Source organism: Dermacentor albipictus, chromosome 10, assembly GCF_038994185.2.
Source record: "Dermacentor albipictus isolate Rhodes 1998 colony chromosome 10, USDA_Dalb.pri_finalv2, whole genome shotgun sequence".
In the NCBI taxonomy this organism is placed as follows: domain Eukaryota; kingdom Metazoa; phylum Arthropoda; class Arachnida; order Ixodida; family Ixodidae; genus Dermacentor; species Dermacentor albipictus.
In genome coordinates, this window is record NC_091830.1 from 95,770,812 (window position 1) to 95,794,062 (window position 23,251).

The following is a 23,251-nucleotide window of genomic DNA, read 5'->3' on the forward strand; positions in this document are numbered from 1 at the left end:
GCCTGCTGCCCGCACTAGTGCCACGACGCCCAAGCACCGGCAGCTTCCAGGTGTGAAACCCCAGTACGAGGCCAGCGTGCTTTCAGGGGTAGTTGTGGATTCGGTTATGCGCACAATCACGTACCATAAAGTACCTTATACCACCATAAGGTAGCAATTTTCAGACTACATTTAGGAACACTCTATTCTACCTTCTAAATAGGTGTAATGCGACGTTCGGCAGTAACAAAGACCGGCTCGCTTCGGAGACAGCTTTCTTTCTAGATATCAGGCGTGATTCTTTGGTTCAAAGTGGCATGGCTTAACGTACCGTCACGGCCATCGTAACCTGCCTTGACACGCATATGTACGCGCCAGATCGTTTCTATGTACTCGGATGACAGGGATGTGCAAGCGCGCACCGAAAATGTGGCGAAGCAAGTGCGCAGGACGCTGATATTTCTGTGGAGCCCATGGCGGGTACAGCTCTATCCCATTCCTTCGTCCCGAGGCGGCAGCCTACACCATAAGGGTTTCTTTTTTACGTTCTAGAGATACTCTCAGGTGGCTGACAAATATTATTCTTCAGGGTTATACTTTCACATTAAGCATACCCCTAGAGCTGATTTGGCTAAATTGTGTGAATTTACACATTAGAACATGAGCGACGAAAATTCGGTGTTCCCCACATCGATTCAAATGCAAAATGAAGGACGTTTGCTTCACCTGCGGTGTGTAAATCAGCCCAAACATTCCATGTTTTTTTGCTGTACTTCACAGGTGTAATTCAATTGAACCAAGAGGGCACCTGTTTGGATGCAAACGTCAGAGCGAGTTTAGAGTACGGATTTATTTCGCTCTATTCCATTCGTTCGTTATCGCACTCTGCTTGCGAACGGCGGATCCGTTGAGAATGTAGGTGGAGCGCTGCTCGAAAAGCTGACGAAAAGCGAGAATGAAAAGTATTCGAATATATTTATCAATTAATACCGGCGCATTTCCATTGAAGAGTGTCAGAGTCGGCTCATGATCGTGGCGTTTTATCTTGACTTTTCTAACAGAAAAATATTGCCAAATTTGTATCCCTGGGGCCAAAATATTAACTTATTGTTGGTTTCAAAGGTTTAATATTCCCTGTGTACACCCAAAACGCACATCACTTTGTCTAAGGCAATAACAAGAACAACAGCAACAATATCTGGAGAAAAATGAGAAGAATCATTACAAGATACGGCTACGGTGACCGAAAAGAATGTGACCGTTTCAGCTGCCAGACTTCTTGAGGGGATCTGATCGGTGCTTATGCATGTTCGGCGGCACTTACCTCGCCCTGTAATATCGACTGCAGGACCCGGGCGGCTACCCAGAACAAAAGAGCTCTAGACAAGTACAACCGACGATGCTCTTATATTAGGCGGGATTCCTGCGACACTGTGTGTTTCACCAGCTGGCGCCGCAGGCTCGAAGAGGAAAGCTCGCGTGCGACGCGAGAACGCGTAGTAAAGGCGAGGAAAGGCTGCATTCCCCACCGCCGTCGTGGGTGTGTGCTCTAGTAAGGGTCACGGGTGCCGATTTGTCGGCAGCGCACTGCCCCTCCTGATGAGGTGCGTGTAAGCTAGCGAACGTGCTCGCTTGCGTGTCTGACCCGCTGTCTGGTTTCCACCAATGTGTATACTGCTAAAAACAAAAATGTTACTTCGAGCAATCAGGCGAGGTAACTCGTGCCTGCCTAACAAGAGTTGAATCGGACTTGTGGAGGTGGAGTCCGTCTAACAAACTCGAATTCAGCTATATAGGTTGACCTTTTATGGTGTACATTCGGACGCATAATCCGTTAAGTCCTCCTTTTCTTAAAATTTGTGCGTTCGCGGCGTTGTAGAAGCTGCGAAGACCAGCGTACGTTCACCCTCGTGTTGAACTAGGCCTGTACATGTGTGTCAATGTCATAATGAAATCATTCGTAAAAGCATGAGGCGTTGGTTTTGTGTCACAAGCATCTGTAGCACATGTTTCTATGCGATTTCAAACGACATTGAAAATCAGTGACCGCTACACCAGAAATGTCCAGCTGCAATTGTTAATGGTGCATTATGTCCGGCAGACAGTTATTTCAATATGCAGGCTCCAAGTATGGCCGCTTTTCACAGCAACAGTGGTAAGGAATACACTGTCCGAAAGCGATCATGCCAACCATTGCGTATGAAAGACTATTATGGAGCTTATACAAGCTGCTTTTAGTGGAGCTGTGCAATATTTTCTAAATCAGAGAGGTCAAAACGAAATACAAGAACCAGACAACCAGGAGGTTGACCAAGAATAAATGGTTTATTCCAACGACAACATTCTCTGCAACCAAACTAAACGTACGTGATTCCAGCCAGATATACCAGTTGAATTAAGAAATCGTACAACTTACGAATTATACTTCTTTGTTGTGCAGGGCGATTGGGGGATGGCACGCTCGGCTTGCACACAAGGAAGAATGTTTACGCTCATGGTACACCTCGAATACTGCGTGGGTTATTTTGTTGTTATTTTGAAACATCACCTTGGTTTCCTGAAAAGATGAATTTTATATTTTCTGATATACTTTGTATAACTCTCATTCATCAAGTGCCCTCATGCTCGTATGAATAATTTTGTGAGCGCAACAAAACATTTAGTCGTGACTCTGCGCCCTTGTCCCTCTTTGTCCTTCTCAATATCGCCCTGTTCTTTTCTAAGGCGGTAGTCTACGAACTCGTCCAGCATCCTGTTTAGGTCATGTTATACTAAAGCTACCTGCACGCAGCATGTAAATTGTTTATACATATATCGGTAGTAAATGACAGCCAGTGTTTTTGGAGTTTAGAGTCGCTGCGCTTAGCTTAGGCCAGGTTACTGAGGTGAGGACCGCCTGAACCTTGTGCTTTCTCTTCATACACTGTAAAAACGATAAGAGTTCCAGGAAGTCTCTTCGAGTATCTGCTTGTCCCATATTTCACTCCCTTTTTGAGTTCATCGACCACCTCTGAGAGAGAGATTAGAACAACTCCCCGTGACAGAGTATTATTATTTCATCGCAATGGAGTGCTAGTACTCTTCCACAGTGCGCTAACAGTCTCCCCACAATGGTAATAATACTCCCCAAGAAGAAGTACTTCTAATCCTCCGGACCGAGTTCTGCTTGTTCTCCAAACTCAGTGCTTCTACTCCTCCAGATCAAGTGTTTCTACTCTCCAAAACAGAGTTCTTACACTCCTAATAGAGAGGTTTTGGACTAATTGAGAACAAACTGCTAGTACTCTTCCTAGTAGTGTGAAAGCGCTCATTATTTAGAACCAGGGTCATGTAAGAAGGGATACGCAATACTTACATGTGGGGAATACTTATTTCCTTTATAAGCAGCTCCTGCAATTATGCTTGGTGAATTGAATGTAATCTGTAGTCGCCGAGTTACTCAAATGAGATTTTTTTGCTCTTAGAAGGAGAAATACTTTATTGATCAGTCACAGGACAAACTGAATAAGAATTTGAGAAACACACCGACTCACGCATAAAATCTGATTACAATGATGCCCATGAACCTTAGAACACGTCTTGTAAATAACACATAAGTATATTGTCTGAAGTTTCATCAGCATTACAGTGTAGAAATACTCTTTATATTTAATTGGCTCCATCTTTTCAACAATAAAGTATACAATGGAAAGTTAAACATAGAACAACGGTGGGCCAACTCACAGAGTATTGACACTACGATCGAAGAGGACCCGCCGTGGTTGCTCAGTGACTATAGTGTTGGGCTGCTGAGAAAGAGGTGGCGGGATGGAATCCCAGCTATGGCGGCCGCATGCGAAAACACCGGTGTACTTAGCTTTCGGTGCACGTTAAAAAACCCCATGTGGTCTAAATTTCCGGAGTCCTCCACTACGGCGTGCCTCATAATCAGAAAGTGGCTTTGGTACGTAAAACCCCATCAGTTAAAAAGAAGATCGAAGAGAAATATACGCCAAATTACTGGCGAGCAAGCGCATTTCTAGCACAAAACGCATGCACATATATGGCAGAGGTTACCAGATGAGCTGCAAAGTATGAGGCTGGTAACGTAGATAAATTGTGCAAGGAACTTTTTTGTGTGCCATATTCTAAAAAAGCAGTTCATTTGACTATGTCCTGTAGAACGTACGGATGTTCCTGACTGAGAGTAGAATGAATTTAGAAATGTGTCGGGTATTCTCACGTGAGGCCGCAGGTCTAGCTTTGGTTATAAATATTTCACATAAAGTTATTCATGTGTGGGCTGCACCTCATTGTTTCTAAACTTGTCGTGGTTGCGCAGCAATGTCCCGCCCCGTCTCAAAGCAGTACAGATGCGTATATGCGTATCATATTTTCTATTCATTTGGCGTCCTCCGATAGTAGTTTCGTGGTACTGTTGGAATTAATCCGTTACACTTTTTCACAAATATACAAAATTAAATTTACAATATCATCTAGTGTGTAGCAAATGAGTATAAAACTGCAAGGAGCATTGACATTAAAATACTCCACATCAAATTTCATGCCATACATTGTAGCCTTTTATTCTGCATTACGGCCTTAACGCTATGCTTTTGAAGAGCAGCGTCCATAAATACATTATCAAGTATTGTGACTAGTTGAAAATGTAATATAACTAAAGTATAGCATGGCATGAGATGCGAACCAAAAATCAGATGTCATGAATATGATGCATCAAAGGCAACACAATCATAAGTACAGGCAGGGCAGAGCACGAAAAAGACGAAGATGCTATTCATAAATTCGGAAAGGCACCATTCTGCTTTACATATGCCTTCCATGCCCGTGGATTTTGCATGTGGCTATGCATATACGTGCCCAGTGAACCAAATACAAGAAACCAAAGCTTTCTTCTACAAGTGGTTAAGGTACGTTCAAGTAAGAAAAATTATCGCGCTTCACAGTATCTTATCTTCGTCTCAAAACAAGTATATATGTGTCTGGGAAGACTGATACAGTGCATCACTGTGCACTCTACCTTAAGTCCACATATTTCTTTTATTATGTACAATAAGGTATTAATTTATTTTCCCTAATAAAAATTATATCTCCAGAAGCCATCCAATTAAGGGGCTTTTGCTTGATTAACACTATATGTTCTCATCGGTCAATTGATGAACAAGTGTTCCACGTAGATGCTCTCAGTTCTTTGAATTGAACACATACCTGCCTCCACTAGCATACTTGGTGGGCAAGTAGATTAATTCACCGTAATCAAAATCTCACGTACCAGCCAGAAGAACTGATATGACTATTTCACAGAAGGAGAAACAACAATTTTAGATGTGCCAAATTAATTGCTCAATTGCAAGCGACTCTGGCTTCTAATTAAGAAATAAGGTGCGCATTGCGATGCACACAGGTAAAGGTCTTGCTCGCCCTTGGGGAGCCGCGAGCGGCTCTAATGAACTGGTTTTGTTAGCATGCACGTAAACGATAATGACTTTTTAAAGATGGGGTTATCTGCCCCCAATGGTTCCCCTTTCTGGAACCTAAGAGGAAGTCACACTTCTAAAATTGGGTATAAAAATACATAAGAGAGAAGACATGAAAATCTGCTTCCTATCAGCGTTTAAAATACAGAATGAGACTGGTTTGTATTTTAAGCCTTGCATTTACGTGCTGCTAAATTATGTCAGCACCTAGACAAGCATCAGCTTTTGCTTTCTATAGTGACCACGGGCATCGTGCTCACTGCTAGTATGTATTATGCCACTAAAGAAATCTGCAATGTTATTGTACAACTATTGTTTTGTCACATGGATATATCTGTTGAGAGCCAAGACAAAAAGTGGTCCCTTCTCGCAAAACTGATCTGTTTTTTTATAAAACATATTTCTAACTTTTAAATGACACTTGCTCCTATGTTTCTGTCTCAAGAGAGCATACTCAATCTTTACTTTACCATCAGAGACAGTACAAAAGAATACCGTGCCAACATGACTGCCTAGAGCACGTGACAATTTTCATGTTGAGTGATAAACTGGTTTTGAAAGTTTTGGTGACATTTAGTCAAACGGTACACCCATATACCCACACTCTACTTTTCTCGTCCAAATTGCATGGCAATATAGATTTTTGGAGTGAGTCCTTCTGCACCACGTGGGGTCGTGCTGGGGTGGCTCTTTGACATCCTTGTGTCCTTGCAGATGCCTTCTTAAAGCGGGTGCCTGAAAAATATCGTCAACGCAAGGACATGGTGTAAAAAGAACACCTTCGAGAAATAAGGTCACTGCGGTGAAAGGAAGTCTAAGCTCTTACTCTTCCTGCTCAAATGCATACGAAACAGCTAAATGTCTGCAATAATTACCTGCTAAACTAACTTCAATTTTAAGGTTCAGAGAAAATAGAAATAAATAGGTCATCCTCGTTCAGCACCAATGTTACAATACCCCTACAAATAAATGGAATATTGGCCATTGTCACATGTCTTAAGTCTGTCATTAGTCTGGCGTGTTACAAACACCACTTGGTTTACATAATAAGCATTTGCCCAGTGTACCCGCCACACCATCTCTGGTTGAGCCACTGCTCAAGCCGTAATTTGAGGATCGTATCTGCAAATATGATGCTCAGTAGGGATGAAGATATGATCGTCCAGTTCAATGGATTTTACTGGATGTGCGTATAAGAATGGGGACAACAAGGCTTGTTTCGGCAAGCTTACCCATATTTCAAGACTAACAAAAAACAATTGACGCTGGCCTGCGTCTAAGCTTACTAAAAGACATGAACTGATTTTCATTTATGAGGTACGAAATGGAGTTCATTTTGGACAGACTGGACTATTGCTGCAGTTTGAAATCTGGCATTTAACATTCTTGAAGGTGTGTAAAAGTTGCAATTGGACCGTAGTTTTTAGTTTATTACATCGACTCTTTGTTTTGTGTATGGCAGATGGCTGGTAACACATAATTAAGGCAACATTTTGTTTTGATCAATTATTTTTTCACTAAATATAGTAAAGCAATCTGTTTATTGCTTGAATATTTTAATATGGCAGATCAAAACACATTTTGATCTGTCGTGCACTAGTAAAATGCACAGACTACGTTTGTAAGCCCCGAGAATGCGCGACTTAACTGTTCATATGACACAACTCTGAAGCGCCAGCTAATATTAGCAAGTGCACAGGCATGTCCAAAACAGTAACGTTATGTAAAACGCCCCTCCCACTGTAGTACCATACAGTAGAGGTTATATTGAATTCTGATGCGTAACTCTCCGCTGGACAATTCACCGAGTACTTTCACATAAGCAACCTTTCACGTTCCCACCGTGCTCGAAAACCGCAACGCGAGACATAAAATCAAACATATAATCTCAAAATTTGAATACATGAGCATTAACAGCTCTGTATTATTCAGAACAAAATATGAATTAGTCATCTCTTTTCAGTAAGATAACGGGCCCAACTGACCTCTTGCAGCATGCACCTTAATGCCTCCAGTGAAGTTTCTAACTAGCACTGGCGCTGCGCGTAACTTCAGTGGTCGCAGATTACCCATGGGCGAAAGGCACCGTCAAGCGCATGGCTTATTATAACGAAAGCGTGTCACCAGCAAAATTACGTCTTCTGTTATGTGACTCCTTGTATCAACAGCGTTCCGTGCACAGTAGGCTACCAAACTGAATAAATTCAAAGACACAAAACGCACGCTAAGCACCTTCCGCATAGGCTCGGAATCATGGGCTGGTAAACAAACCATATTGTGAGTCCCCTCGCCGCAGGTCTTATTAACATACCATGTTTCTAGCAGCGTTTGCGGTTCCAAAGGTCCTATGGATACCGGCAAGTGATAAAATGGCCCGCATTTATTGCGTCGACTGGCTTTTTGGATTGCGGTCGAGAGACACAGTTCGCTTGCCTAGTCCGTTGTTAATCGCGTCGGCTTAACGTCGCGACGACTTCCTGGCGATAGCACGTCATAAACGCAGAATGTGCACCTAAGTTAGCATTCAATTAGCGTGGAGGATTTGTTGTTATATGCAACGAATGGCGAACGAGTGTCCTGTTTTGGCTGACACACGGCCTCCCTTGGATGGCCTTCGTTCCTGCTCACTGGACCGATGAGCTTTCTCCGGTGCGTGCTAGTCTGCGATATTGTGCGCGCGCGTGGCGGGGGTGGGGGGGTGGGGGGGGGGTTAGGAGGGGCAACTGCGAGTTAAAAAGTAGAGCGCTGGCTCCGCTTCCCTTTCCACTGTGACGGCCTTTTCTCTTTTAAGCAAAACGGTATGCCCTTTGCTCAGCGTGTGTGAGTGATACATGGGAAGGTTCGGTGCCAGCCTTCTACACTTGAAGCAGCAGCTTACGCTACGTTTTTTCTTTATTGCAGGAAAAGTGGAACGGACATTCTACTCTCCCCTCAATAGGGCAGAGTGAAGAGAACATTTCACACTCTCCGTGCTGACGCAGTGATCGATGCATTTTCCTCCACTCGGCATTTTGCAAAAGTAAAACAATGTATTTGAGAGGAAATAGGGTCCTTTACTCCTGCGATACTCTCCCTAGTTTTTAGAGTGTACAGGACAGGGAGCTTTTGATACGGTATAATTAAATGTTATAGTTAGAAAATGCGCGCGTACTTCCATATCTCGTGACGATAAGCTCTCTTCAGGCCTATTGTGCATTGCCTTGAATTCGCACTAAACTCCAAACCGGTCGATGTGAGGAATCTTTTATCCACCCAGGTGCCTTTGATCATATAACCAGTCAACCGGCTAATCGGTGGGTGATTGTCTGGGACTCAATGGCGGCGCTAGAATGTCTTTTGAGAGCTCTTCGCTGGTCCTGTGAACAGCTCGTGTCGCAAATACATGAAACACACCATCATATGATCGCGAAAGGACACAACGTCGTGTTTGAGTGGCTGCCGGGTGATTTCGGTATCTCCGGCAAAGACCTCGCCGACGAAGCTGCTAGGAAAGAACACGAAAGAGCAAACCTTGTTTATGTACTTCTATCGAGAACGGACGCCGCCCAACACTTAAGGAAGCTAACGCACCCTATGACATTGGAGACATGGTGCACACCTGAATTCACCCAGCATCGATTGCATTCTCTCGACCCGTCTATGCAACCCTGGCTGTTAACCTGGGGTTCCGCGAAATGAGGAAACAATGCTGCACCGCTTAAGCTTGGGCGTCGTATTCACCAATGCATGTACGTGTTTGATTGGAACGGCTGATAGAGGCGAGTGCAATGCCTGTAGTGTCGTGGAGGCTGTAGAAGTCCTACTGTGCTACAGCCCATCTTTTGAATATCAAAGAGATGTTCAGCGCACAGCTCTAAATCGGTTAGATAGAGAACCGTTCCTTTTGGACAAGATCTTGAGTCCATGGCCTCGCATACACAGCTACAAAAGGCCCCAAAATTCCTGCTGCGATATTTGAAAGCTACCGGATGAAGCGAGCATCTGTGATCTGTACTGAGTGACCATCAGTGATATAAAGGAGAAACCTGTTACCACGTCGGCGATATCCAGAGTAACTATCCCTTCTTCTCCTAATATTTCCCTCTCCATTTCCCTTGCCCCAATGTAGGATGGCCAGCCAGGCTCAGTCCTAGTTGACCTGCCTGCCTTTCATTTATCTTATTTTTGCGCTCTCCATCCATTGGTGAGCAACATTTTGGAGGTGTAATGGTTGCGAACAAGCGCACAGATAACTAATGCATTCTTCTCTTTATCCTCTCTACAAGCGTTCATGGCAAAGATTTGTGTGACGAAGGAGGGAGGCACGGGTGAAATAGGAGGAGCAGTAGGAAGTAACAGAGGGCGCTCGATGTAGAATGAAATTACAACACCGCATAACGAACATTTCATCAGCTTTCGTTATCCCGCTGGACAACCTTGAAAATTCCATTGGCGTCACCTTATATGTGCATTTTTACTTTGCGTTCCTATATGCGGTTGGAGAAGGAGCAAATTGTCGTAGGTTGTAATCAGGGCTTATATATGCGCATGAGCCATCAACAAAGGTTGCTCCAAGAAAGTCTTAGCTTTATTCATTATTTTAACAGATGCCATCGTGCCAAAAGGGACATTTCAAAGGGGGTGGGTTATAAACGATAAAAATGCAGCTGTCTTGTATAAGGCGACGCTAGTTGAATGTTCCTTAATTTCTGCATGATCTCACTCAAAGCTGATTTCACTATATCGTCCAGCCTGGTAGCAAGGGCTGCATGAAATGACTGTTTCTGCACAGTGAGATGCCTACTTTGGAAGAAAGGCATATTCATTAGGAAAAGTAATCCGGACAAAGGATTAGTTAATCCCGCAGCCACGGGTGATAAGCCAAAGCGGAATTTTAAGCCGTATTTAGGCCGGATTTCAATATAGTTATGCTTGGATTGCGGCTGTTATAGAAAAAAAGAGAAAAAGCGAACATAGTTTTATGGTATAATTTCAAATGAGTGAATAAAATTTCAACCAGTCGCGCAATAGGTTTATTTTTCAGCACAATAACATATAGCGCGCCAGAAACAATGTTCCAGTAATGCAATGAGAATAACCTGCTGGCTTCTGCCTAACGTTTTTCTCAGAAGACAATTTCTTCGAGATCTTGAAATCGGCGCTCTTGCTCTATAGACCCTCGTGCAGGAGTCGCAAACCCAAGAACGCCGATTGAGTAGCCGAGCACGCAGACAGAGAAGTTGGAGTAGTCACATCTGACGGCACCGTCATCCCGCATGTTCGCAACATTAGGGTACTGGGTTTCGCCTGTCGGCCAACGGCCACAACGGCGAAACCGTACGCAGGCTAGAGCGTGTGGTCGATGAAATGATTCGGTTGCTGAAACGTATCGGTAACAACCATAGTGGAATGAAAGAAAGCAATACGATGCGCCTGGTACAGGCGTTCGTAACCAGTCACATAAAGTACGTTGCCTCCTACCTCAAGTGGCAGGTGACCGAACGAACGAAGCTAGACCACCTCATCCGCAAGGCGTACACACGTGCCATCGGATTGCCTATCAATACCAGCATGGATAAATTTCTCGAACTGGGTTTATACAATACCCTAGACGAGATAATAGAAGCGCACAACGTCGCGCAGTACAAGCGTTTGGCAAAAAACAGAACCGGACGACACATCCTCGAATAAGCGACTCGCAGGCAGCGATACGCAACTACGCTAGCGGCCGGATCTCCCGGGAAGCGGCCCGCATTCTACAAGTTCAACATGACAATATTTGCCGCAAAAACAACAGCTCCCTCGTATGGACCCCCGTCAACACGCACCCTCCACTCCCGGGAAACAAGACGGCCAACTCGAGGACTTACAAGCCCCAACTCGAGGACTTACAAGCCGAGCCGCGACGCCCGCCGGCTGTCCCGATGCCTCGCCCACCGCGAGCGCGTTGCGGGAGTAGACGTGGTGGAGTAGACGTGACAACTTTCAGAAACATTACGCAACACTACAGGTTGAACAGATGTAAATACCCCCCACCGCACGCCAAACTAAACAAGAAACAGGCCGTTGCCTGGAGGCAATTGCAAACACGCACATATTCGAACCCGGTGAACCTTCACCTCTGCTACCCCGACATTTATTCGTCCGACGATCGTAAAGCGTGCGGAGCCAGAGCGACGCTGCACCACATGCTGTGTGCATGTACCGGTAGGGAGCAGCAGGAGTCCCCGACGAACGGGCTAGCCATGGCAGTCTCGAACCGAGGGGTGCGTTGGTAGGCGGCCCTGCTCAGCCACGACCCTCGCTGATCAACTCTGGTCCATCCGGCACGCCGAGAAAGCCGCCCGTGTCCAAGGACCCGAGGCCGTCACCTAGACTGGGGTGCTTATGGCGCCACCCCACACATATGGCCGGACATTTAGAATAAAGTTTTCACTCACTCACTTTAAAACATGATTGTGGGGAATAACTTCATTGCCTTCGGTGACTAAACATGGGTTGAAATGATATTTATTTTGTATAGAAGTTCCAAAAAGGTATTTGTGTTTCTATAGCTGGGCATGTTATTGAGTGTGATCTGGAGTGAGTAGGTTATTACAGTTGTTGTTAAGCTTCTGCAGACCTTTAAGAAATAAATTGCTAGTTTGGTGTGTATCTACTATCCGGAGCCTCGATAATATTTCACACACATTACTGTCCCACATTTAGAGAATCGTCGTATTAGTGTGCCAGGCCGTTGTCATGCACAGTTCATATGGCGGGGGTTTGATCGAGTCATTGGCAGGCATGACCCATCTGACAGAGGCACTGTGAGTTATCGGCTGCCTGGAATTCAGTAATATTTGGCCCAGGTATTCACGTAAGCATTCCCTCGGGTCTAATTTGATTTGTTTACCACGCTCAAAGAGTGGTTAGGCCGCCATTAGGTTGTTTTCGGAGTTACACTTGCACTATTCGTTTTGTTCCATTTTCTCTCGGCTTCCTGCTTTCACACTTCACGATCCTTCAATTCTGGAATTGTATGGTAGCCTTCTCAGCCTCCTCCAAACGGACTCCCTCATTTTGGAAAATCTCTGCCACGTTATCATTTCGAAGTTTTATAGAATTTTTAAAATCGCCTCTTGCTGGTAGCACAATTCCCTTCTTAGGACTAAAACATTTAAACAGGTGGACATTACATGCACGAGATATCTATTCTGGTGCTCAACTAAATAGCGGAAACGCACTAGCTACCCTTTTAATAAACTGCTTTGCGGCACAAATTGCAATCTATGAATTGTGGCCGATGGCTTCGCAAGGTGTATCGTATCCAGTTAAAATGAATTTTGAGGACAACACCAGCTTCGGTATAGTCAGTCCCGAAGTGCGCGACGAAATGCATGGGCGTTTCACTTTATTGTGTGCTTCAGTGCCTAAAAGGTAACTTTTTCTTACAGTGCGACAGTGCATACTAATCGTGAGTAAGATGACGCACATCTTCAGATCCGTGCTATTCTGAAAATTTCTTAATAAATAATAATAATAATAATAATAATAATAATAGATATGGTTTATACACTAACCAACTGCATATTCTGAATTGATATATGTACCTAAATTAATTAATTACATAGATAATTAGTGGATTATAATAAATTAGTTGGCTATGTGCTTCGATTATTCGTTCGAGTAGTGCCCGTGCCTTAGAATATTCACGAATGGAATAGTGCTGCCTGCCTGAAGTGATTTTTTAAATTGTCTAAAACCTAAATATGATCGTTCCGTACGTTTTTAGTTTTGCGTCTCGCTAGACGAAAGGAAGTGTCACGCTGTTTAGAAAATTCCAGAAGTATTTTACACTGCACCCCATGTCGCTTGTCTACACGCCATTTAACCTATGAGCCTAGCTCCCATTTTGGTATTTGAGACAAAATCACAACCAACGCGAAACAACTGCCGACTGCATGCACGAATGAGTCTGGCAAAAATTCACCAACCATTACTATACTCCCCAATGCAAAATTTCAGCGCAGCTCTATACCTGTTTTTATTTCACGATATATTGGCTGGCGCGTACAATCTGTCTCTTGCGGCACGTTGCAAACGAGCGAAGTGTGGTGCGACTGCGAAAGGCAGCGCGCGCGTGACACGTGGACGCTATTCAGAGCAGCTGCCGCAGACAGACGTCCATTCATGCAACGCTTTGTTTTGACGCACCCCCGCATGCCTTACCGATGGCGACATCGGTCAACAAACGACCCTAGCTACTCTTGCGCTATCTCCGAGTGATCATCACCGCAGAAAGACCCATACACACGGCAGTAAAAGGCACACGGGTTGACACCGGCGTTAACCCACAGCTGCGGCCTAGCGGCCTCACCAAATGCCTGCGAGAACATACGTCAGTCACCTGACAGCATGGAAGTCTCGCCTCCTTTCTTTATGTGCGAGATTTCGCGTACTTTTTCTTCCGTCTGCTGGGAGGTCGACACGGCGTTTACGTTATTCTTCCATGGTACTCGACTCCAGTCGGGCCTTATGAAGATGACGACGTCTTTGCCACTGATCGTGATCATGTAGGTGTGCTCTTTTCTGTTGCATCATCACCGCGGACCAAACTCAAGAAGAATGCGGTACTGGGTGTCGCCTCCGCGTCCTTGTATTCAGGGTCCGTCTTGTCGTGGAGAATTGCATATGGCGCACTGTCTCCAAAAATCTTGTCATGAGGAATTTCAGTTTAGACTCACCATTGTAAAAGCAATCTCAAACCATGACAATCGAAACAAACGCGAACGAGAGCTCACGGGAGCAGACGTTAGTATGAATCGAGGCCAGACGCGAGTACGTACGCCACAAGCGGTCGCGCGGGTCCGCATGACACCAGTATCCTGCCCACACGTCACTGAAGGGGCCGATCTCATTTGTCTCCACCATTCGCGGGTCGCGCCTTTCATTTAAGTCTCCGCGCTCACTCTTTCATTCTTCGGTGTTCTACTCATTCGCATGCTTACGCCGAAGTCGACGCTCGCTGTCGGAACAGGCGCCTAAAACTGCGCTCTAATAGTTGCGCGAAAAAGTAGCGTTTATGACTCCGATCGATATTGCCTAGGGCGGCCGATCCCATAAACTGCTATTCACTGTTGCGAATTTGGGGGGGCTAGAACTGGCAACGGAGACTCCATGGCTGATTCCAGGCAGGTTGCCAGGAGAAAATATAAGTCCGAAGGGACGAGAAAGGGAGCTCCATATACAAAATCACAAGAGAAGTATCAGAGCATAAATAACCACACCGGTCTCCATTTCCCCGAGGCTTTAACAATTGCTCTTTCATTGCATATGTTGGCAGCAGCAGGCCCATAGAAGTTCCGTTGACCCGATTGTCGTTGCCGAGGCAAGGCGCTTGATCCTTGGGAAGTACAGTGTTGGGCATATGTAGGCTAACTCCCCAGGTGCACAGGACTTGACCAGTGGGGACCGTCGCTTCCGAGGGCGCACCCTTCGTCAATAATCTTGATTGCTGACCTTGCATCTTTGCCAGCTCTCAGGCGTTGGACATGGTTTAAGGCGACAACGTCATCGAAGGCAGCACGATTATAATTGTTCACAGGGGAGTGCAGGCATATTCACAACACAATATAAGTCATCTGCCGAGTGCGTAAATAAGAACACGTCTATCGTAAGTGTTAATCAAAGGGACGGCAGTGCGCTTGCTAACTTTATCACGTGCCGCAATGTGGCACGCATGCATTTGCACAAACTACAGAACAAAACAGGTCACCAGGCAAGAAAGGAGCAGATGGAAACTCGTCTCCTCTCTTTCGTAACTTATGTCTTATGTTGTCGCTCTGTTTACAATATGCACCCGCGCAAACTAGCCCTGCTATCAACATTAGTAATAGCAAACATGAGTAAAATATCGCGTATTCTCAATAGTAGGCTGCATTATATAGTTTGCTTTGTAATGCATCTTAGTTCGCGCTAAGATTGATTTGCCTCAGTGCATGTGAGTTAACGTTTCGTTTGCTTTTCAGACGGAACCAAATCTCTGCTTATTGACTCTTTTCACGGTGATGTCGCGGGTGCCGCCATGTTTGATCACTTGAAGACGTGTCCACGGATTGTCTCAGCTGCCTCCGTTTCTACCGCGTTTACAATGGGTGTGCACTGCGGCTGGTGCAGCTCAGCAAACCTCCGTTTCGGTGCACATCATATACGGTTGCTAGGCGGACTGCATGAAGCTCCGGCCGCATCTTTAGAGAACAACCACGTTGTTTCCGGGTTTATTAGGCCTTGTGCAATAGGTGCGACCAGCTTATACGGTGCGTTTACTAGAAGTGGGGCTATATTTAATTCCAACCTATCGAAACTTTACGCTTGTGAAATAATGCAGCATCAGTGTCCTTTGATCTTCGATTTTATTTGTAGACTACTTTGAACAGCGGCCTGTCCCGTTTCTGCCGCAGTAGATTTCCTCGGTGAGGTCGGTATCCCGCTGTTTCCTTTCTGCCCACTCGCTCGTGGGTGTGCTCAGTTGGGGTGGATTTGTTCTTCTCAGGCACAAGGCTCGCAAATTAGATGGTGTGTACTTTTTCATAGCTTGTCGCAAAGACGTATTATCGCTAGTTACTGCCTTCTCTATTGACCATCACGAAATGTTCAACTTCGAACGTTCGTGTGCCTTATGTATGACCGACTACACTGACGTGCAATCCGTCACCCATGCCTTGAGCATTGACTCAAGAGTGCGCCCATTCAGTTATTATCGATACGTAGGCCAATAAGGAAACATCATGCCCGATAAAGAAGCACCATACATAAAACATGATTTCTGCACGGATTATGCTGCTACGTAGGTATTATGTGTAGTCATAGAGAGTAAAGCAACGACAGAGTGTCTTCCACTGCTCTGATAAAATGTGGTATGGAACATGTTTTCACAAAAATAGGAAGCACTACAAGCAAAGCCATACATAAGCCAGCTTACTGACTGAATATATATAGGACTCAATAATTTGATAAAGTGATCCATTGTAGTGCCCTGTGCTTTTTCTGGTTGAAGGCTAGTGGAAACACAGTGGTATAGAGTGAAAATGTGCACAGTGCTCGTTTTTTACGTTTTTTATCATTCAACGTAGCAGCCCAAACAGTACTGGTGAGGTGTGACGCGTCTATGTGCGAAAATTGAAAAGCTAGCGAAGCAGACGAAAACAGGATTCACCTATAATGACGAATATTACGAAACAGCTCATGCTCGTCAGCTGCGGCAGTCAGTCGCAAAGAGGAGTAAGGCACGTGCATGATAATACTCTGAGGGACTACAGAGATTCTGATCCATACTTCTATATACAATAAAACAGCCAAATGAATGGGAACCAAGTAAGTTCTGCAGTTCTAAAAAAAAGGACAAACAGAGGAGATAGTAATGAAGCTAAAATACCGACCCGTACGAGAAGATAAACTAGAGCGCGAGTGCGTTTATTCAAAGACGCCAAGGATGTTTCTTCCCAGTACTGAAGTTTTTAAAGGCGAACAGCTGATAAGACATGAAGGTCGTCTCCTTAAAGCAGACTATCTTATAACCTACCATAGCCACCTGTGTTTCCAGAGCGGATTGGCGTCTACAACCAGTGCCTTACTGGGCTGCATTTATCAACTCACTTTGCACGCAGGGGCAGATATCAAACAATCGCCTCATCTAACGAAGTTCGTATTCAGATATGAAAGGTAGCTGACAAGAAAGATGACTCACGACTGTAATAAACGACAAAAATTGGACGCAGACCTGGGCGTCGAGAAAAAGCCCAACTCTGTGCTGACAGAACCAACACGCAATGCATGTCATCTGCGTGGATTGCACCGGTACTGTGTTTATGATGGTCACGTGTAAAGGTAGTGCGGAGCGGTATGCTGCAGCATGGCCCACAATAGAAGCGTTGGACCTCAGTATTGGGAACAATACGGTGGCCAAATCGTTCTTACAGGCACTTGGAAGACTTGCACGGAAAAAAGGTCTGTGTTCCAAGGGACACAGCTGAGGTAGCTCTCACGAAGAAAATCCCGCGAATTGCTGCCGCATCAAAAACAAAAAGAAGGCGCTGCAGTTAATTTTGTTAACTCATAAGCTTCAGTCAGTTGTACAAGCAGTGTTCAGACTCACTTGCTGAGATGAGTTGGCGAATCCTGATAAAGTGTTTATTAGACCCTGATGTGGAGCTGCACGGATTACGAGTACCGTTCGGTAGAATGGCATGGGAGGAGCACTTATTAAAGGAGTTCTGATACAAAAATTCAAAGTAGAGTTAACGTGTAAGATCGATTTATGTAGGCGCATGCATATCGTCTGCAAAATATAAATGGCAAATATTGTTTAGAACATAATTAAAATCAATATTAATGTACGCGTGCACGCAGCCAACCGCAAAGCGTAGCACCTCGCGACATCGACATGAAGGAAGGAATGTAAACAACCGAGCAAACGTTACGTGACGAGTTTGTGCTGTCTTCTTTAGTTTCTTAACGCACCGTTAGCTCAGTATTTTTTTTTTTTGCCGCTGACGGAAGTACAAAAATCATCGAATTTTTTTTTTGTAACACGAAAGAACTGAGAGTAAACTGACCTCAAAAGTTTGCATGTCATAAAACGTTGCGCGAGATAGTAAATCATTGGCGCGATTTTGACTCGCAAAGCGGTCAGCGCAGCCGCTGCTGCAATCGCCTCTGCGAAGCGGCTCGCCTGGCTAAAGTGTTTTCTCATCGCTACCAACATGGTCGGGAAAACTAGTTCTACTGTCAATTAAAGCGACATAAATGTGCAGATGTTGATTATGTTGACGAATAGAGGTACTTTAATAGGAGTTGCAGACGGATCGCATGGACCGCCGTCTCCGAATTCGACGGCCAGTGAGATGGGCCTATACCTTTTCGCAGCGATCGCCAGCTCGCCTCGCTTTCTCGTTCGCTATCACCAGCATCGGTGAGCGGGACGAGCGGTCCGAGTTCGTTCGCGCCGCTGGACGCTTAGGACGGACCCCGCTGAAGAGCAGCCAGAGTTGCGCGTTTAATTTCGAGCGTGCCTGGTATAACCAAAACTCGCCGAGCATAGAGCAGTCGCCGCTGGATAGTCGCCGCTGGAGTCGCCGCTGGAGGACGAGAACGAGGATGATGGCGAGGAAATCGCAAACCACGTGCAGGCATAGAAGACGAACCAGCCACTCGCACGCCGGCGAGCGCGCTGACGTGCGTATATTTCGCAGTTTGGTGCGATCACGCACCCAGCTGCGTTTAGATTACTTCTTTGGCCCATCTCGTAGCTCTCTCAAATCGAAACTTGGACTGGTAGCTACAAACAAGACTACAACTAATTACCTGTCGTGCTCTGAAGCAAATGATGTTTCGTGCCGTGATTACTGGGTCATTAGATACGTATCGCAGCGGAAAAAACAAGATAGATAATTTTTTTGTCAGCTCTCCTTTAACAGCTTTTATTGCTCTATTCACTAGTACACCTAGAATACACAAGTTCTGGTTTCTTTCAAAAGTAGCAAAAAGTGCAAGAAGAGGTACTCGATGGATTTGCAAAGGACACCTAATTCGCGAACATTTCGGAGAAGTATATGGTGTGATATCGATGATAGACTAAATGTTTGCTACAAGTGAGCCAAGCATACTTCGGATACACGTAGAAGACTAGAATTCAAGCAGGAATGTTCGCGGCTCACTGCTAGAATGCGTACATTAGTGATCAAGTAACACAATTCCACCGTTGGGAGCCTTTACAGCGTTTTTCGTTGCCTTCTGGCCACAAGCCCAAGCAGCTGGTGTTGGACGTCAGTGTAACCGTCGCTAACGTGCTTGCTGTGTCGACGTCGCGTTTTCACTTGGCATCATGGATGGTCGTTTGAAAACGTACTCACAAAGCGAAGGCTCAACCGGTTCAGTGGCTGAATGGCTACGGGGTCTTCTGCAGAGCATCAGGTTCCATGGTAATTTCCCGGTCACGCCATCGCCTTTCAATAGGGGCGGAGTGCATGCGCCATGAGATATTAATGCACCAGCCTTATTCTGTTTTTTATATTTGTTGTCGTAGCTGGTGGAATAGATAAGACAACTGGAACAATGAACTGCTTATCAGTTTTAGCGTCTACAAAACTGGCATTTTTTGTAAGTTTACGAGACATTTCGTGCACTTACCAGTGTTGCACGCAAAACGCTCTTTATCATGAAGATGAACACGCTTAGCTGCTTCATTATCGCCAACTATCTTTTATGCCGTCACTTCGAGGATGTAGAAATAGGTCTTAAATCTTGATCTTGCAACTTTGCAGTGTGCGGCAGACAACTACAAAGGGCTTGAACAAAGTGTCGAAATGGGCAGCAGGAAAACGGATTTGAAATGAGCCCCCACAAAAGCTCTCGTGTCCCTTTAACAAAGAAAAAAAATGCTCATTGCAGATTACAATATTGAAACGCATGGGCAACAACTATCTTTGAAGAAAGAGCACAAGTTTTTAGTCATTATACTTGACTATAAGTAAAATTTCATTCCACCCATCAAACATCTCAAGTTGAAATGCTCAGAAACGATGGGCTTGCTGAAACTTTTACGCCACACGACGTGGGGTAACGACAGGAAGTGTTTAGTGAGTCATTGCAAGAGCATCATTCAATAGCGATTGGACTTGTTGCCGCGATATATCACTCTGCCGGCCCGAGCACGTTAAAGATACTAGACACCGTCCACCATCTAGATATCTGCATGGCCACTGGCGCTTTCAGGAAAAGTCCTGTTGAAACTTTATACGTACAAAAAAAAGGAGTGGTCCCTCCATCTGCAGAGAGCATAAATCAACCTAACATATTTTCTCAATGTTGACTCTAATCAAAAACAACCGCGTGTTAATACTATGAACTATATGAGATGTGCTACTGTTTTGTAATCGTCCATCTGGAAGACAGCCTTTTTCACTGCGTGTAATCGAACTTAGCTTTGAAATGGAAGTCCCACTCCTCGATCATCGCTTAATGCCTCCAAATAATCTGCTACCGCCTTGGTAGTGGCTGCTGATACAATGCGATTAACCTTCCCTAGAAGTTACAAAGCACGCTCCAGAGCTCGAAATCTAAATGCATTTCGTAGAACTCCTGTCAAAGCACTCATGCACAGAGTTTTACACAGACGCCTCTGAGTCACATGCCGACGTATCTTACGCAGATTTCGGTCCATCCTTCTCGGAATCCGGTGTACTACACCCTAAACACTCTTGCGGCTGTGGCCTATGCACTATTTGTGGCTGTGCGGCATATAAGAAAGCCAAAACTTCAAAAAACAATTATATTCAAGGCTCCCTTGGCGTCGTAAAAGCCTTGAAGTCGCTCAGTAAACACGAAAATCATGTACTTATGGAGCTCTCCACCGTTCTGTGTAGAGCTTAAATATATAACCAGTATGTCATCATATGCTGGGCACCTGGTCATAGAGGGATCACAGGGTATTGTACCAGCAGACTAAATGGCCACATTACCTAGATCATATGCTCTTATTCGTACCACTGGAGTCCTTGTCACAGAGCTGAAGCATTTCTTACGAAAGAAACTGCGAAGCTACTGGGAACGCTTGTGGGACGCGCAAATAAATAATAAGCTACACGTAATAAAATCCCACTCATGATGCTGGCCCTCCGCAACGAAACCACGGCGATATGATGTCCTATATTGTAGTCTAAGAATAGTGCACACATATCGCATCCACAATTTTCTACTTGCTGGCAATGAACCTCCAACATGTAGAGGTGGGCAGAGGCTGACCGTCCTCCACGTCCTCCTGGAGTGTGGGGAAACCAAAGCTGACAGAAAATTTCATTCTAGCATACCGATAGCAAATCCCTCGTCGTCCGGTAATGCTTTTAGTTCAGAACCGTCTGTTGACATCAAAGCAGCCCTAGGCTCCTTGAAGGATGTTGTGTTACGGGTTATTAGCCCAATAATGTCGTCGCGCATTCTCTCGCCAGAGCATGCCGCTCTGATTGTAGATTTATATAGCGCATGTTGTCAGGCCCCTGTAGTTTAAGGGCTCTGTTTAGCCACCAGTGGCTCTTGCCAATCGTTACAACGAACACATGTTGTATATCGGATCATTCTTTCGCAATGCATTTCTGAAGCTTTTAGCACGCTTCATTAGTCATTGCCACAATCTTATTACATGTAAACTTTACGTACTTTAGAGCGACTATTTCTAGGCTCCCTTACAGCCACGTCTCATCTCACAATTCATCGCTGCACTGCGAGCCCATTTACACTGGCATGGCGCTCTTTGGCCATGCCTGGCCCTTAAGCTACTAAACAACACACTTTCATTCAATTCGACCTCGCTATGCGATCGCTTAGCCTCCTTGTTATATAGTTCATCATTAAACTGATCAGCTCGTATGCGCGTTCGTCGCGGGTTCGATTGCCTGACAAGGACCCGTTTTCTTTCGCGTGTGAAGATTTTTTTGTGAGAAAACCATATGCATAAATTCCATTTGCATTACCGTGTGCGTTACAATCGTACCTTTGAGATTTCTTATCTTTCTCCGCAAAAGTATTCAGTTGCTTCCTACAGCAATTTCAAATAAGTTCATGCTCCAAGGGAAAACTCAAGGGGCTGCAAATCCATACTGAACTCTTTCACTACTTGTATGGAGACCATGGGTGCTGTATTTACCATTGGTTCTTAAACTGCACACTGCTAATGGCGCACACTGTTTATTAGCAAGTGATATTTACCCTGTAGCCGGACATGAGTGTGCTCCCAAGTGTGCAGCCTGTGGGGAGGGTCACATGACAGGAGACCGAAGTTGTAAAAAACGTCTCAAACCCCAAAGCAAAAGAACGCCGAGGACCGGCGTTCAACGGACTACCCGGAAGGGCAGCTCAACGAAGTCACCTCAACGCCTACATTGGTTCAGTTCCGATGATAGAGAATCCGCATCCGATCCCTCGCCGGAAGTATCAGAGACTCGCCGTCAATCCAGGTCAAGATCGCGGACCCGAAAGAACTCCAATCCCAAAAACCCACCTCATTACCAATCACCAAAATCACCTAAATCGGGGGCTTTCGGCACTGTGACCAAGCAAGCGCCACAAGATAACACGGTAAGCTGGGCAAGAGTCGTTTATCCTACTGCTCCTATAACAGAAAATCCCGAATATCGGAAGATCATTAACGAGAACAAGCTGCTCCGCGAGAGCTTGGCAGAAATTAAGGGAGAGTTGGCCTCCCTCAAAGCTTGTCGCTGTACCGAAACGAACAAAACAGCACATACTAAAGCAGCAGGCACGCCTCTCGAGGTTATAACGACGCCGAATCCTGTGGAGGTTACATTCCAACAAGTTGTGCATCAATTACAAACTATGCAAAATTTTCAGCAGCAGATGTACGCAGAATTTCAAAGCCTAAAAACTTACGTCGATGAATCTGTGGCCACTGCAATGAGCGCGGCTTGTAAGCGAGCCAGTATTAGCCCCAGCGCTCAATCTTACCGCCGTCTGCGACCCATATCGACCTCGGACAGCGAAAGCACTATTCATGGCGAGTAGAACGCGAGTACATCACGAATATCTCGAAATTTGGCAATGGAACTGCCGCACCTTCCACAAACGGGCGGCAGCTCTACAACAATACATTAACACGGTGCCCGTCAAACCTGATGTTATTTGTTTGCAAGAGATCGGTAACAAGCCGGTCAGATTGCCTGGCTACTATATCCCGCCCAGACTACCCTAAGGTCGCGACGATGGTGCTCACGGACATAGCAATCAGTATAGATTATCTGGCGACTAGCAGCATCAACCATCAA

The 23,251-nt window shown here is 45.2% G+C and overlaps 1 protein-coding gene across 1 annotated transcript in view; it reads right to left on the bottom strand.

Annotated features, from left to right (window-relative positions):
• LOC135921417 (acetylcholinesterase-like) overlaps positions 1 to 1,338 on the bottom strand; it is a 104,723-nt gene extending 103,385 nt beyond the window's left edge. The window contains exon 1 of the mRNA XM_070526669.1: positions 1,304 to 1,338. The gene's annotated coding sequence lies outside the window, so the exon portion shown is untranslated. The remainder of the gene's footprint in view (positions 1 to 1,303) is intronic.
• Positions 1,339 to 23,251: the final 21,913 nt, after the last annotated feature.